Below are 11,125 nucleotides of genomic sequence, written 5' to 3' on the forward strand. Positions count from 1 at the left end.
CAGATTCTGCTCTAGTTTCGCATGTGAATCCCTTTGGGTGCGGTAGGTGGTGACATAAGCTTGAGTCACTCATGATGAAACCTAAATGTGACATGATGACTCAGTTTATGACCGACCAGCCTGTTGAAGACACCGGATATGAGAACCTGACCTGAAAAGGGTCGTTAAAGTTTTTCAGATAGCCTAACGTTAGGCTACACGGAGGTAAAATGTTGAACTGTGAAGTGTCTGATGTAATCAGGACAGAGGTAATATAAGTTTACAATGGGCGCATCAGGAGTATCTGAAGGAGATTTAGGAGCCCTCTCAGTGGAATGTATACAATGGGGCCCCTGTATCCAGAGAGTTGCCCAGGGACTTCTGGACAAGAGATTGTATCTGTGACCTGTGTTGTCCTTTGAGTTTATGACATACATATGACATACATATGACTAAGACAGAAACCCCTGCAGTTGTATGAAGAGGGGTGTCCTGAAAACAAACAGATGTCCCTATGTTGTTCTCCTGTGAGGTGTGTCCATAAATACCAGAGTTTCTGTGTGTAAGGGGAGAGATCACTTTTGGCTGTGTCTCTCCCAGGTCGAACCATGGCGAGCCTGGCGATGCTGTAACTTGTTTGTCAATAAAATGATCATTATGTAAGCAAGTCAGTGTCAACGGAGAATTTCTTCATCATCAAACATGTCAACAACAAGGAAATCCACATCAATTTTGGCGTCACGGAACAGGATCAGTTGGGGCCTTCTGCAGGGGACCACAGCTTGTTTATTATTTCCATCACTTCGTAAGTGTTTCTTTTTTTTTTTCTGCACATATTGCGGAGCTGTTTCTGTCGTCTATCGGCAATTTTGGCCGCACTGTCAAAGAACTGAAGTGCAATGATGTGTTGATGTTGGAGTAATTCTCTGTCTAAATTGGGGTTTATTGAGTTAAAAAGTATGTAATTAAAGGGGAATAAAATAAAGAAGAGATAAATAAGAGAAGAAGAGATAAAAAGTTGAAAGGTAATGATAGCATAAGCGCAACTAGTAACGAGACCAGTTAGCTAAAAAACTATGCAAGTTTAACAAGGACAGGGCCCGTATCCTCTTAACAGTAAGTCATGTGTAAATTAGACACTGAAGTGAAAGTTGGCTTTAAGAAGTAGTCAAATTTGAGTAAAAATAAAACAAAGGGGATCCCTGGCCAGGGTATTTGGATAAATTATAAACGTATAATGTAGGAAAATAAAAGAGAAGAAATAAAGATGAGAAGTGTGAAGATGAGAAGTAAAAAGATGAAAAGTGAAGATAAGGAATAAAGATAAGAGTTTTGAGAAAAGTGGGGAAAAAGCGCTAAGTAAAGGAAAAAGTGTGCATTGAAGCATGCAGTGTGAAGTAATTTGTTAAAAGACAATTTGTTAAAAGTTTGGCCAAAGTAAAAATTTGATAGAGGAAAATTATAAATGAGTCGACTTCAAAATCTGAACTGAAGTGTGTGTGGCTGTTGAAGGGCTCTGTCTCTGTCTGTGTCTTGTCTCTTGTGTTGTGATTTGGATGGTTTTGAGAGGTCTGTGTGGTGTGAAGATGTGTATTTGATCCGGAAATGTTCTTGTATATGTGTGATTGATAAATAGAATAGATGTATTAATAAATAGGCATATGTAGCAGGTGATTGGTTAAAAGGCGATTTAGTAACTTATAAGAGGGGACATTTTTGCTTCATCAGTGTTAAAAAATATGAGCCTTTGTTTCAGAGGACTTTTACTTATCTGATCTTCATCAGTGATAAAAATCTATGAGCCCCTCAGAGGATGTTTGTTTAATCTGATAAATACACATGAGCCTAATAAAGGACGTTTATACATAGCATAAGTGTATATAGTATCTGTTTTTAACAGAAGTGGAGAGACCAGCGAGGATAGTCTGTACCCATTCAGGTAGCAAGTTTCGAGAAAAGAACAGAAAAATTCCTGATAAAGTTTAGAACTGCCGGCTGATTGGAGTGTGAACTTCTCTTTCTGTCTGTTTGTGCGTATGTGTGTGTTCACATTAAAATAGGTGGAGAGAATATATTTTCTATTTGGCTGTTGATTGGGAGGATATTGTGCTGATTTCTGTGTGTGCATAGACTCTGTGCACAGGGGTGGAGCAGTGATCTTAAAAGTGTGTGTGTTCTGTGCTAGTATATTACCACCCTCTAGGAAATCAACACATTCTGTTTCATTTAATGTCCAATAACTAAGTTTAGCTGAAACATCATATAACAAGACAAAGTTACAAAAGATAATTAGACACTAACTTTATGAACATCCATTGTGAGTAACCCAGTCAGCTCTAGAAACCAGATTCAAAACGGTTCTTTGTGATGCCGTTATTTTGCTTTTCTTATTGCCTTACGCCTCAGTCTCTTTTTCCGGTCTTCACATAAAATGTGCTTTTATTTAGAAAAACTGCAAAGGGGACTTCTGCTACATCATAAAGTGATGGGAGTAAATACATACAGCTAAAATAACAACCAAGAGGAGAAAATGTTACACTTATGTTGGTTTGTGAGGTGGATTTATCTTAAAAACCTCTGTTTGGGTGACTTACTCTCTTTCAGAAGGATGCTACATGCAGCATGTTTCCATGTGTGAGCTCTGAGCTCTGACTCAGTGATGAGTGACAGGAGGATTAAATGCAAATGTAACCTTACTGTGCTTCAACTGTAATCAAATAGCTATGATTGGCTTAGTTGTCACTTAATAAATCTTACTTGACCAAAAAGTCTTTTAATGACTCCACTAGTAAAAAGTGTACATTTCAGTGAAAGTAGGGGTGTCACAGCACCCACGGGTGAGATGCGCTTGTCTGTGCATTAAATGCACTAGGTTTGGACCATGGGGTTTGGAGACGATGTTAACCCTTTGACAGCCAGGCTAGACTGGAAGCTCTTGAGAAATTAGGAGGTGGGTCCAAGAGGCGTTGCCTCACATAGAAAGCCAATTAGATTACTCCTTTTGAAGAGGAGTGGAGAGAGAGCCCTTCCTCCTCTCTCTTCTCTCTGTGGGACACAGAGGGAAGGAAAACACACCCCCAGTAGGGAGACAGCCTTTGCAATAGATTAAAAAAAAATAGATAGAGATGAGAGATAATGTGTGCATATTTCACTGATTTGTTATTGCATTGTGTATATGAATTCAGAGTGACCCTTAGACACTCAACTTTTGTTTTGTTTCTTTTTTGTCTTCTCTGTTTTTACTATGTTGTGTGAGAACTGGAGGAGATGGATTGTGTCTGAACTGGATCAGTCAAAAAGGCAGATGAGGAGAGATCTGGCATTACTTCACAAACACTGGAAACTTGCGGATGACAGCATGTAGGGATCCTGAATCCAGCTTGATCAAGGCCAGTGCGGTTTTATCCACAAACTCTTTCAACAAACACCTGAACTTTTTTATCTGTGTATACACATTTTTTATAGTCAACATCTTTGATACATGCTTAGTCTGTTTTCGCATAGAGGCTTACATTGTTTCTTCTATGTATCACATTACAATTATATAGGAGGAAGTCTTGGCAACAGACTGACTAATTGAAGCATTTGGTCAATAATGGAATATTTTTGATTTGATTGATCATTTATGGAAAAGTTGATTTGATTCAAATGCAGTTGAGTGCTGTGAATGCTGGTTTCATTGTTTGAGTATGGTCTAGCTTGACCTGGGCTATTTTGAGATGGAACATTGACATTATTTCCATAATTTTAAGATAAATAAGTGCGATTAGATGCACTAGGTGATAAACAAGTGCTTTTGCTTTCATAGTAAGAAGGCTTTGGTCTCCTTTGGGGTTGGCAAATTCATTCACTTTCAAGTGTGGTAACAGTACTTTCTAAATAGTGTGACTAAACAGTTTGACTTACAATACGAGGAACTAAGAGGGTCATTGTAATGTAAAAGATGGACACCAAAATTACAAAATCAATCACTTCTGTTGATGTAGTACAGAAGACTAATCCTCTTGTTAAAGATATTCCAAAAATATTAAGAAAAATGGAGTAAGCGTTGGCCTGACATTGACCAGCCTTGGCCAGTAGAGGGGACTTTGAACCCGGATGTGATTAAAACAATACAGGTGCTTGTGTCTACATATAAGGTAAATCAGATGAAAGGCAAAAAGGGGAAATAGACGTATGGAGAAAAGACAAACTGAACTTGGCATTCTGCAGTTGTTTGAAAATGAGGGACAGAAATTGTTAGAAGCTGCAAGAGAAAAAAGGAACAGAAGTATGCAAGAAATAAAGAAAAATGATAAGGAAGCAGGAAAGTTAATGGAGAAGGTTAACACACCCTTCTCACATACTGCCTTAGTAAAGAAGCGCCCGCCTTATGAGAAGGAAGTGAAGTTTACTGATGTTTATCCTCAGCTCCCAGTGATTAGACAGGAGGGCAACTATCACGTCACAGATGAGAGTGATAGTGATGGAGACCCAGAGAGAGAAGGTCCTACATATCTTCACCAGCTAGCAGCCGATGCAGGGGTGGAAGATGATGGATGCAGCGCTTTAAGAAAGGTGGAGAGAACTATAAATAGATGCCTTGTGAACATAAGTGAATCTACCAGTCCAGAAGAAACAGGACCAGGAGACTCTTAGAAAACTTAACCAACTACAGCTGGTTGATAATAAGAAGGAGATGAAACAAGCTGTGGTTATGCAAAGTCAGCATCAACCAAATCAATTACCACCACAGCCGCAGCATGACCAGATCTAGTTTCAGCTATCTCAGCTGTTATCCATGATCCCCAATGCACCTTTTCCACAGTCAGTTTTTGACCAACCACAGATAGGAAGTTTAGAAAGAGGCAGAGGAGGAAATTTCCAACAGTCTTCAGGAGTGTGTCATAATTGTGGACAGCTAAGCCACTTTGCTTGTGGATGTTACAGAACAGAGGAGATTTCAGAGGAGTATAGATGGATGTTGAGGTTGGAGAGGACTTTTCTGTTGTTTACAGGAAAGGTCAAGGAGTTAGATTTATGTTGAAGGAATTGTAAGGTAGAATAGTGAAGGTTCAGGAAGTAGAGAGATAAGTGAATGCTCAGTGAAGGAAATTGTTAGACCTGCTAGGTCTGATGATTTAGAAAGCACATGGGTTAGCCCATGGTGCAAGGGGGGAGTTAGGAGAAAGATTAAGAGAAAGTATGGTTTTTGGGTACTGTATTTGCATGAGCAGATTGATTATGTCATAAGCAGGTGTACTATTTGTCTAAAAAAAACAATGTTAGGACGCCAATAAGTCCTATATGTTAGTTGTTGTGGATAGATTTTCAAGATGGGCTGAAGTCTGTCCAACCAAGCGGAAAGATGCTCAGTCTGCTGCCAAGTTTTCAAGTTTTTGTGTTGTGAGGTTATAAGCAGGTGGGGACTCCCAGACTGCATATCCTCAGATAATGGGAAAGAGTTTGTGGATAAAACAGTAAGACTAATTCTGCAAAAATTGGGAATTAAACAACGTTTAGGAGCTGTTTATCATCCGCAAAGCCAAGGTGCTTGTGAAAAAATGAATGGTGTGTTAAAAACCGCATTGTTAAAATCTGCCAATACACAGGTTTGAATTGAGTGGAAGCGCTTCCATTGGCATTAATGGTGTGTCGTTCAAGTGGGCTCCGTGATTTGCGCATGACACCCCATGAGTTGGCAATGGGCAGACGGATGCCGACACCTTGTTTGCGTACAAGTGGCAAGGGTCCAAGTTTAGCCCTTTTAGAAGATGAAATGCGAGTGTATGTTAATTACATGGCTGCTTTACATAAGAGAATATACACATATGTCTCTGATAGACAAAAACGAGAGGAGGTGCAAGAGAGACTTGATGAACAAAAGACGAATGCAGTGCAACCTGGAGACAAGGTATTCGTGAAGGTGTTTAGGAGGAAGTGGTTTAATGAACGCTGCGAAGGACCATTTGAAGTAGTCTGCAGTACGGGAACTGCGGTCCAGGTTAAAGGGTCTCCTACCTGGTATCATTTATCACATTGTGTTAAAGCGCCAACAGAAGAGGTTCCACGATCACAGAACCGAGATGTTGAAAGCGCAAGAGAGCCAACAGAAGCTGCGGAAGCAGCAGAGGTTCATGCAGACCCCCAAGGTCAAGATCCGGAAGAAGGGATTGAACATGTTGGGGCTATACATGATGATTTTGATTACACTTTTGATGATGTCAGGGATGACTTGTCAGTCCATGAGCAAGAAAGACGATTTGGTGACATTGATTTACAACATGTCCCAGAAACAACAGAGTCTATTTTTCAGGAGCATGAGTCAAAGACTCCAGAGGGCTGTGATGCCTCTACAGGAAAATTCACAGACCCAGTTGGACCAAGGAGTCCAAGGCCAACCCGAAGAAAGGTTAGACCAAAACGTTACGAGGACTAGAGTAGAAGTGATTTTGGGAAAGTCAGTTCAGCTCCCATGTCAGTGTACAAAGGAAAATAATGGGAAAGGGAAATTCCGAGTCAAGTGGGAAGATAGCCATGGTAAGGTTATTGATTTATTGGGGACATCACCACTAGAAAAGTATGTGTTGCTTAATGATCGAAGAAGGTCAAAGATTGAGGGAGACTGTAGTCTTTATTTACGTAGATCTCAGATTGAAGATCAAGGTGACTATAAGTGTACATATTATGACCCAAAATTAGTAAATATGGGAGAGCATAGTGTCCAATCGGGGTTAGGTTAAAGAAACAGTATTGTGACTTTAGTGGTACTAAATGAAACTAGAATTGCAAAACCCCTGGTTGTTGAAGTAGGAAAACTGTCAACTACCATATCAACTATCCCGCTGATTGAGAAAATAAAGCAGACATCCACCTTTTCAAAACTGAAGGTTACTGACGTCACAGAGATATTGCATCTAAATACAGCTGAGCCTCAAATGATTTCTACAACTCAAATTCCTGTAAACATTGTGATTAAAGCTACGTTAGGGAATTCAGCACGCCTTCCATGTAAATGTGGAAAATGGAATAATGATGGTAATAATTCCCCTAATGGGAAAAATGCTCGTGGTGAAGAAATAGTGCTAACAGGACCTGAAATTAATAGTGTGCCTCATGATCAAAGAAAGTATATTTTGTACAATCACATAAGGTTGTTTAGGGTTGTAGACGACTGTACACTTGTCCTAATCAATGTAACAGGGGAAGATCAGGGAGAATATACATGCACTTATTTGGATCCAGAGTTTAAATTTGTACCACATCACAATTATTGGGTAAAAGGGTATAGAACTCGTAAGATAATGCTTGTGGTAGAAGGCCTAGATCCTATTGAAGTAGTTACGGTGGCTAAAGAGGTTCAAAAGCAACTAGTCACTCCAAGGGTGACTGATGAACAGATGATGTCTACTACTGTAGCTCAGAGAATAACTAGTAGTATTAACGTATCAACTTTGGTTACTACTCTAGCTGCTAGTAATTTTACAAGTGAGGTTGTAAAGATGGGATCTACTATCAACGAAACAATGATGAGTTCTTCGGTGTCTACAGAGTCTGGAGGTATGATGTTGACATCTATTGCTACATCTACATTAGTTAAGGCAGCTGAAACAATTCAGATGAATATGTCGAATCTGATTGGTGATTTTGTAGATGCTGACGGGACATCAGAAGTCATGACTGAAAATCTTCATGCATTAGAGAAGCGTGAAACCCAATGGAAAGCTTATGGGTTTGATTCCTCGGTGTTGCAAATTGCAGACCCGTGGGCAAGTAGAAATATGTGGTACCAACAGTTGACTCACTCTGTTAGATTGGCTAGTAATTTGAGTGGTCCATGTGTCGTGAGAGTTCCAGCACCAGGCACATGGCCTTCAATTCTAGAGACGGTACCAGAACCTTTAACTTCTAAATGTCAAAATTATGCGCTATCGTGGTTGGTATTTAAGCAACAAGCACCATATGATTATTGGATGGCCGTGTCGGTGCATCTATTTACACCTCAAGGGAATTGTGCTTGGTTGAAGAACTTATCATATATAAATCTCCTTTATCAGTATGAAGATATTACAGGGTAATTTTACCATAGGAACATTTAAAGATATCTGGTGGATTTGTGGTGATAAGGCATACTTATTTTTACCTTATGGTTGGATTGGCTGTTGTTATATGGCACAGTTGAAACTTCCGTATGATGCTTTTGTTATTCAGAAGGGAAAAGGGTCTGATGAGGATAACTCTACGACAATCTCTAGCAGTAGAAAGAAAAGAGATTTGGCACAATTTCACAACTTGGAGTCTTATCATTGGAGGATAAGTTTGGGAGAGAAATGGGGAATAGGATTGTTTCCATGGTATGGTGTTACATACTTAGCTGATCATATTGATAATATTACATATACCCTGCAAAGTTTTGCAAACGAGACCATAAAAGGTTTTGAATATTTGTCGAATACTCAGAGGAGTCATCGATTGACGTTGCTGAAACATGACATGGCTTTTGATTACATTTTGGCCAAACAAGGTGGCCTCTGTGTAGCTTTGAATCTAACTGGAGAAGCCTGTTATACTTTGATTCCTGATACCACTGACAATATGACTAGTGTCATAGATGCTTTGAAACTAATTAGGGATTCATTTGGTCCATCAGAAGGAGCAGGATGGTCTGTGAATGTTTGGATGCAATAACAATTAGGACCAATAGGATCTATAGTGTTTCAGATTCTTGTGGCTACTGAGTGGTAATGACCTAAGTGAAGGTGAGGAGGTCATAGAGATTGGAGAGAAATATCCATTTTTGAATATCTGAATTCAACATTGACTCACTATTATTTTGAACTGGAAGTGAATTGATAAAAGGGGGAACTGAATATGTTAATCATGTATATTAATCATGTATATGTTAATCATGTAGTGGAATAATGTGAAAGTATGATACAAAAATGAATATCTTTGATGTTTTGTATGTACAAAGATACTGGCTGTTGATTTTTCTTCCTAGGATGATATTTGGGAGACCAATGTGAGGGTGGCTGATTGTCCAGAGATCCTTCCAGATTAATGGAGTTGAAACAACCAAACTTAAGAAAATGGAGGATGGAAATGGACAACGGAAACCTGAATGAAGACATCATGATGAGGGGTTTCGATTGAAAAATCATTGAGGGTTTATTACAATGTAACTTGTAATATTGATAAATATTTTTGTATGTTTTACTTTATAGTAGACATTTTTAGCAAGACATATTTTTCTGGAACTGTATAGGATGCATATATTGGGACCTCAGGTGTTTTCTTTCTTTATCGATCCTTAGGGAAAGTGGTGTTAGGTAGGGAGAGGTCCATTGGAAGGTGCGATGGGTCGACCAGCCTGACTTTGGACAATTTTTAGATTTTATTTCTGAGGTTTTGAATGTGTGCATTTATATATCATCCTGAAAAGTTTTCATAACCCTTTTCTTTCTAATTGGTTTGGAGTACTATAAGTGGTTGCCTGGGGCAGAGGGACCGTGAGAGAGTTTTCTTGTCTAGATTGTTTGATGGATAATAAAGAAAGATAGCTGCCTGATGGGTTTTTCGCTCTCACACTCCACAAATAAATTTTACTATATTACTAAGGTTAAGCATGGACAGAAGTGATTCGTATGAGGCTAATTAACATCATAATTGTATAATTTCTTGTTTGCGAGACTATAGTCTCGCTAGGGGGGACTATGAAGTGTCTGATGTAATCAGGACAGAGGTAATATAAGTTTACAATGGGCGCATCAGGAGTATCTGAAGGAGATTTAGGAGCCCTCTCAGTGGAATGTATACAATGGGGCCCCTGTATCCAGAGAGTTGCCCAGGGACTTCTGGACAAGAGATTGTATCTGTGACCTGTGTTGTCCTTTGAGTTTATGACATACATATGACATACATATGACTAAGACAGAAACCCCTGCAGTTGTATGAAGAGGGGTGTCCTGAAAACAAACAGATGTCCCTATGTTGTTCTCCTGTGAGGTGTGTCCATAAATACCAGAGTTTCTGTGTGTAAGGGGAGAGATCACTTTTGGCTGTGTCTCTCCCAGGTCGAACCATGGCGAGCCTGGCGATGCTGTAACTTGTTTGTCAATAAAATGATCATTATGTAAGCAAGTCAGTGTCAACGGAGAATTTCTTCATCATCAAACATGTCAACAACAAGGAAATCCACATCAACTGATACCTGGTTATCCCATTGTACAGATTACACGTTAATTTTAATTTGGATAGGCCTATTTAAAAATCAATCAAATAGGCCTACAAAAACGTCAAGTTTATGCTTACATTTATTATAAGCTACATTAAAAGCAAGTAAAAATAAACTTGTGTCGGGTATATAATTACCATTGGCATTAAGCATTACTCACATATAAGGTGCCTGAAGCACATTTCACATGCATTTCGTTTTTTAAATGTGATTTTTAACATTTAACATAATGATCCCCTGTGCTGATGAATACGAATGTATACTTTGAGTGATAAAAATGCATGACAAACAAACATATGTTAAATGCTCACTTTGTTAAGTGCAAAATTCATTTTAATACACAGACAAAATAAATCACTGAATGTGACAGGAGGGATGATTAACCAAGTTGTGCCACCACTTGCTTTTGTATCCCATTTTTTTCATGCAGTAGGGTATACAAGTAGGCTACATGGCAGAAAAAGCAACGGAAGGCTGTGATTTTGGCACTATGACTGGTTTAACCTGTTCAGGTTATTTCACTCTGGCATACCGATGTTAAAGCTGCAAACAGTCTGCAAGTACTGTCGTAAAAAAAACACACAAGAAATATATTTCCTCACAGGACATAACTGGAAAAGAAGCTGAATTAAATCACAAATATTGAATGAAATGGATGCAAACAATCTGCACATTTATCTTCACTTTGACCATGATATTATCAGGAAAGTCTTCTTATTAACAGAATAAGGGTTTGTATCATCTTTTAATAGGTTTTAGTCCGGAAGTTGACTCAGGTGCAAGAAAAACAAAAAACACAAGCCTTAACATCCTGTAGCCTCTTTACAGAGTATTATAACAGCTCCCCCTTGTGTATACACAAATTATGACTACTTGACTGAGACTCAGAATCATTTTGACACAAGTTTGCAAAATTGTACCGATCAAAAAAAG

General features: G+C 38.9%; 1 long non-coding RNA gene across 1 annotated transcript; it reads left to right on the forward strand.

Annotated features, from left to right (window-relative positions):
• Positions 1-216: 216 nt before the first annotated feature.
• On the forward strand, positions 217-10,098 carry LOC136183189 (uncharacterized). Its single transcript, XR_010669022.1, has 2 exons — positions 217-784; positions 8,960-10,098. It is a non-coding gene; the product is annotated as an uncharacterized lncRNA (long non-coding RNA).
• The last annotated feature ends 1,027 nt before the right edge of the window (positions 10,099-11,125 follow it).

This window comes from Labrus bergylta, chromosome 17 (genome assembly GCF_963930695.1).
Source record: "Labrus bergylta chromosome 17, fLabBer1.1, whole genome shotgun sequence".
Classification (NCBI taxonomy): Eukaryota; Metazoa; Chordata; class Actinopteri; order Labriformes; family Labridae; genus Labrus; species Labrus bergylta.